Source organism: Trichomycterus rosablanca, chromosome 26, assembly GCF_030014385.1.
Source record: "Trichomycterus rosablanca isolate fTriRos1 chromosome 26, fTriRos1.hap1, whole genome shotgun sequence".
Taxonomy (NCBI): Eukaryota; Metazoa; Chordata; class Actinopteri; order Siluriformes; family Trichomycteridae; genus Trichomycterus; species Trichomycterus rosablanca.
Genome location: NC_086013.1, coordinates 9469176 through 9476071, shown reverse-complemented (window position 1 = coordinate 9476071; position 6896 = coordinate 9469176). Strand labels below are relative to the sequence as shown.

At 45.9% G+C, this 6896-nt stretch overlaps 1 pseudogene; it reads left to right on the top strand.

Moving 5' to 3' along the window:
• Window positions 1–518: 518 nt before the first annotated feature.
• Window positions 519–1702, top strand: LOC134303724 (uncharacterized; annotated as a pseudogene).
• Window positions 1703–6896: the final 5194 nt, after the last annotated feature.

The window sequence follows — 6896 nt, the reverse complement described above, 5'->3', positions numbered from 1 at the left end:
TGAATGGCAATGATTTGCGTGTAAACGTCCGTCTTCCAAAAAACGTATATACTGCTGCACTTTGGATACTGGGGTGGGATGGCTGTGTTCCATTACAGGAATTTGTGTATGCAGTATGCTCATTAGTTAGAGTAATGCCAGGCAGTAAAGGGAGTAATTTAAACTCCAATCAGTGATTGTTTTAACTGGTTGGAATGTCGGAGACGTAAAAGCACCTGTCGTTAACATTACGTCAGTTCACTACTAGTGTGTAATATAATCACAGTTACATGCTGGTGGGGTGGCACCTAATACGGTACATGGTATTTCCCATTGAAGAATTTTTTTTGGATCACTAATCCAGTTAGAATTTTAATCTTTGACCAATTTCAGTCACTGGTGTTGAATAGTAACATAATTCAGACTCTAGTGGAGTCACATACTTTATGTCACCAGGGTCAGAAATGGATTCAGTAACATGAATCCAAATTTAGGAGGATAAAAAAGGAGTCTAAGTTTGTTGCTAGTTCACCATCCTCATGGACCTCTTTAACCGCATCACCAGCGAAGACGAAGTCCCACGAGCTTGGCTGACAAGAACCACAGTGCCCATCTGGAAGGGTAAGGGCGACGTGGCCGACTGCTCCAACTACCGCCCGATCCACCTCCTCTGTCACGGCATAAAGATCTTTGAGCAGAGTTATCGACCCGTCAATTGTCACTGAACCAGTGAGGTTTTGTGCAAGGCTGTGGCACCACGGACGCAACCCATGGCACCCGTCTTCTCCTGGAGAAGCACCGTGAGAAGAACAAGCGTTCCTTGACCTGGAGAAGGCTATCGACAGGGTGCCTTACGACCTCATTTAGCATGCCATCTGGTCACACGGTATACCCAAGGCCTATGTGGCTTGCATCAAGCTCCTCTACACCAACGTCACCAGTTGGAACCTTACCGCACTTCCCCATCACTGTCGGTGTTCACCAAGGCTCAGCCCTATCGCCACTCCTGTTCATCCTCTGCATGGACAACGTCACCACTGATCTGCAAGCGCCCCACCCGTGGGGATGTGCAATGCCGAATCCAGCAACAGAAGACCCGTCTGGATGATTACGGCATGCGCCTCAACACCAATAAGTCAAAGTACATGGAATGTGGCCCCCAGACCGACGGCACCGTCAGCATTGGTGGCGAAGACCTGGAGAAGACCACGAAATTTAAATACCTTGGCTCCATCATCAGAAGCAATGGCAACCCCCTTCCCGATGCCCGAGCCTGGGTCAACGCGGCAGGTGCTCTGTGACTGCCATTTGTCCGACCATCTTAAGGCCAAAATATACAAGTCCGTCGTCCGCCCAGTGGCCCTGTATGCCACAGAGTGCTGGCCGGCGTCTGTAAAACACGAGCAAGTACTCCATAATCATGGAGATGCGGATGCTCAGGTGGAGTCTGCGGCTAACGCGGTGGGACCACATCACCAACGAGGACGTCCGGAAATGTCTGAGCATCGCCCCTATCCAAGAGAAGATCAGAGAGGCGAGGCTGCGCTGGTATGGACACATTATCCGGAGCAAGGCAGATTCAGAGGCCAGAACAGCCCTGCAACTGATCCGCCAAGGGCGCCAACCAAGGAGACGACCAAAGATACAGTGGCTGGACCGTATCAATGCGGGCATGAAGATAGTCAACGCGGCCCCCGAAGACACCCTAGACCACGCCAAATAGAGAAGATTGCATTGTGGGACTAACGCCAGGACAGAGAGCCCAAATAAATCTATGAAGACATAAAACAAGGACAGATACTTCCAAACATGTGTACAGGGAGTATTGACGTGAGGACTTATTCCAACGTCCTATGACTGACAGGGGCCCTAAAACTATCAGAACATAGGTCTTTTTTTTATCTTACACTTCCTTGATTGGCAAAAATAAGCATCCAGTGAGCATCAGTATTGCCCCCCTCCTTTTCTACTTACAACCCCAAATCAGAAAAAGTTGGGACATGGAAAATGCAACACGTGTAATATGAGTAACTATCATCAGTCAATCATCATGACATGCCCAGTTTTTATGAAACAAGCATCGTCAAGCATATTTTTGTATGGTGGTCCTAATATTTTGGCCTATTTGACCTAAGAAGACCATTAAGATATGCAAATGCAAAACCATTTAAGGCTTCAAAGGTTAGAAGAACGTATACACAATATGGCCAAAGGTATGTGGGCACAGGAACAGTCTATTGAGTTCTGGTGTTTATTGCCACCATTGAACTTGGAATGGGATTTCCAATAAGCTCATGGTCAGGTGTCCACATAATTGTGGTCATTAAGTTTGAAAATCCAGGTGACTGTGTATTTATGGAAATGTGTGTGTGTGTGTGTGTGTGTGAGTGTGTGTGTGAGTTATTAAACGCATCATATTATACAGCCCTAAATGGATTTGAGATGTTCTACTCCAGAACAGGAGGGGGAATCTGGATTGGGTGATCTGACATGCTCATACTCCCCACCACACTGTCATCTGACCTGTGTACTGGTGTACCACAAGGCTGTGTGCTTTCACCCCTTCTCTTCAGTCGCTATACCAATGACTGTGTTTCTAAGGAACCAGCTGTAAAGATCCTTAAGTTTGCTGATGACACCACTGTGGTGGGCCTCATAACCGATGGTGACGAGTCTGCCTACAGAAAGGAAGTCGAGCAGCTGATGATCAACACACAAAAGACTGTAGAGATGGTGGTGGATTTCAGGCGCAACGCACCCTCCTTACCCCCCCTCACAATTAATGGCTCTATGGTCTTAGTGGTGGAGTCACTTAAGTTACTGGGCACCACCTTATCCTAAAAGTGGGAAAAGAACACACTCTCCATCGCCAAGAGGGCTCAGCAGAGAATGTTCTTCCTGAGACAGCTGAAGAAATTCAACCTGCCACAGAGTCTGCTGAACCAGTTCTACACAGCAATAGTAGAGTCCATCCTTACATCATCTATCACCATTTGGTTTGGTTCATCAACATCACATGAACGAGCCAAACTCCAGCGTATAATCAGGACAGCGGAGAGGATCATTGGATGTAGTCTGCCAACGCTTCAGGACATCTACAACAGCAGAGTGCTAAAGCGTGCCGGCAAAATTACAGCAGACCCCTCTCATCCTGGACATCACCTTTTTCAAACTCTTCCATCTGGCAGAAGACTCAGGACAATAAAAATGAACACATCCAGACATGCTAACAGCTTTTCCCACAGAGCTGTAACACTTTTTAACCAAAGTTGTTCTCTTGGGCAAATGTTGGTAAATACTGGTTAACAGTCCGTGTGCTGTCGGGTCTGTTAAATATGTTCTATGTTACATGTCATACATGTGTAATTGTCTGTACTATTATGTGTATTGTTTGTACTACTATGTGGACTGTTGTGTGTATTATTGTGTGTATCACCAAAGCAAATTCCTCGTATGTGTAACATACCTGGCGAAATAAAGTGATTCTGACCTCTTGCTTCATCAATCGCTGCCCTCCTGAACCTTCCCAGCTCTGGTCACTTCACTAGCATATCCACAACCAGGCGAACCTGTCGACTGGCTCACAAAGTGTACGTGGGTGGAAACTCCCCCTCTCAAGCGCTATAAGTGCCGAGGAATCGTCTTACAAGAGACACTTATTGCGTTTAGTATTGAACATGACGTGATGAAAAATTCATGCTGGGGTTGTGCTGTTTACACTGAGCAGGTTAGGTGTCAGGGTATGCCCGGGTGAAAGCACCGATCCAGCGAGAGCGGCTCCAGAAATCAGAGTAGGAGGAACAGAATTCTAAATTATCTAATCATCCACCTCCTGTCAGCTGAAGCGCATATCAAAGTACCCAATAAATCGATGCCAGGGTCCGGAACGTCATATTGAGAATCGTTGAGGCACTGCCCTCTTACCGTTTATTACTTTATGACTCTTCCCTCCCTTGTTTGTAAGTGTATTGACTTCACTATTGGCAAAGCAATAGCGGAAAAATGTGGCCAATACAGAAGACAAGCAAACAGAAGTGTGTGGTGTCGGTGACCGCTTTCCAAGAGACTTTCCAGCAAGGTTTCTGGTTGGCACGGTGGCACAGCAGGTAGTGATTAATGTCTGTATGGACTTGAACATGTACAGTGTATCACAAAAGTGAGTACACCCCTCACATTTCTGCAGATATTTAAGTATATCTTTTCATGGGACAACACTGACAAAATGACACTTTGACACAATGAAAAGTAGTCTGTGTGCAGCTTATATAACAGTGTAAATTTATTCTTCCCTCAAAATAACTCAATATACAGCCATTAATGTCTAAACCACCGGCAACAAAAGCGAGTACACCCCTTAGTGAAAGTTCCTGAAGTGTCAATATTTTGTGTGGCCACCATTATTTCCCAGAACTGCCTTAACTCTCCTGGGCATGGAGTTTACCAGAGCTTCACAGGTTGCCACTGGAATGCTTTTCCACTCCTCCATGACGACATCACGGAGCTGGCGGATATTCGAGACTTTGCGCTCCTCCACCTTCCGCTTGAGGATGCCCCAAAGATGTTCTATTGGGTTTAGGTCTGGAGACATGCTTGGCCAGTCCATCACCTTTACCCTCAGCCTCTTCAATAAAGCAGTGGTCGTCTTAGAGGTGTGTTTGGGGTCATTATCATGCTGGAACACTGCCCTGCGACCCAGTTTCCGGAGGGAGGGGATCATGCTCTGCTTCAGTATTTCACAGTACATATTGGAGTTCATGTGTCCCTCAATGAAATGTAACTCCCCAACACCTGCTGCACTCATGCAGCCCCAGACCATGGCATTCCCACCACCATGCTTGACTGTAGGCATGACACACTTATCTTTGTACTCCTCACCTGATTGCCGCCACACATGCTTGAGACCATCTGAACCAAACAAATTAATCTTGGTCTCATCAGACCATAGGACATGGTTCCAGTAATCCATGTCCTTTGTTGACATGTCTTCAGCAAACTGTTTGCGGGCTTTCTTGCGTAGAGACTTCAGAAGAGGCTTCCTTCTGGGGTGACAGCCATGCAGACCAATTTGATGTAGTGTGCGGCGTATGGTCTGAGCACTGACAGGCTGACCCCCCACCTTTTGAATCTCTGCAGCAATGCTGACAGCACTCCTGCGCCTATCTTTCAAAGACAGCAGTTGGATGTGACGCTGAGCACGTGCACTCAGCTTCTTTGGACGACCAACGCGAGGTCTGTTCTGAGTGGACCCTGCTCTTTTAAAACGCTGGATGATCTTGGCCACTGTGCTGCAGCTCAGTTTCAGGGTGTTGGCAATCTTCTTGTAGCCTTGGCCATCTTCATGTAGCGCAACAATTCGTCTTTTAAGATCCTCAGAGAGTTCTTTGCCATGAGGTGCCATGTTGGAACTTTCAGTGACCAGTATGAGAGAGTGTGAGAGCTGTACTACTAAATTGAACACACCTGCTCCCTATGCACACCTGAGACCTAGTAACACTAACAAATCACATGACATTTTGGAGGGAAAATGACAAGCAGTGCTCAATTTGGACATTTAGGGGTGTAGTCTCTTAGGGGTGTACTCACTTTTGTTGCCGGTGGTTTAGACATTAATGGCTGTATATTGAGTTATTTTGAGGGAAGAATACATTTACACTGTTATATAAGCTGCACACAGACTACTTTTCATTGTGTCAAAGTGTCATTTTGTCAGTGTTGTCCCATGAAAAGATATACTTAAATATCTGCAGAAATGTGAGGGGTGTACTCACTTTTGTGATACACTGTATATACTGTGACTATTGGAGGATGTCAGCTTTTCATATATATACGTATGTTGACCTTCCAACTGTCACACGATTTCAGACATTCCCTTTTCAGTGGACTGTACCATTTCTGCTTCGATCCCTCAGACGGCACTGCATCAAGAACCGCCACTCAACAATAGCTGATATAACCACATGGGTGAGGGATTACTTTGGAAAACCTTTGTCAAGCACTACAATACAGAGTTACATGCACTTTAAATGCCACTTAGACCTTTACTGTGCAAAAAAGAAGCCTTATGTTAACCATGTCCAGAAGCGGCGTCGACTTCTCTGGGCTCGGAGGCATCTAGGATGGACCATCACACAGTGGAAACGTAAATTGTGGTCCGATGAATCAGCATTCCAGGTCTTATTCGGCAAAAGACCGAAGACGAACAGAGCCATCCAGTCAACCACTCCCAACACGCTCTTAGACTAATGATGAAAGCAAGAACACAGTTGTGTCCAAAAATTTGCTCCTGAAATTAGGAGTAAGAACCCTGGAAAGAGTCCATGACCATTTGCAAGTAACATGGGCATGGATGTCCGGCAAAATGTCTGGGAATATATTCCATGGATAGGTAAGATATTTTGGTTGAATTGCAAGAAAACTGTGGAACTGCAACCCAACACCAAAACATACCAACTGTAAAGCATGGTGGAGGTAGCTTTAGGGCTGATTTGGAACTGCTGCTGGATTTACATTTGTTTCAAGATATTTTACCAAAAAAGGTCAGCGGTATGGTCTCGTTGGCTTATGTAAGAAAGTTGACACGTAAATCAGCTCTACCATCTTTCAAGGGCTAATAGAATTTACTGGTACATTACCCACCAGGCTTGGGATATGGGTGGAGTGGTTGTAAAGCCTGTCCAGCGGGAGGAGGACCAGCTTTGACAGACGCTCCATATTAGTACTGTAAGTGAAAGATGGAGGATGCTTGCCAATCTGCCCCTCAGTGCTTCTCCTTTACGCTGTCATCCCTGTCCACCATTGACCTACATTTGCATATGCATGGTGCTGGCACTGTAGCCCTGGGTATTATACAGTTCCATCAAAAAGTACTTAATGTTCTAAACAATATACACCGATCAGCCATAACATTAAAACCACCT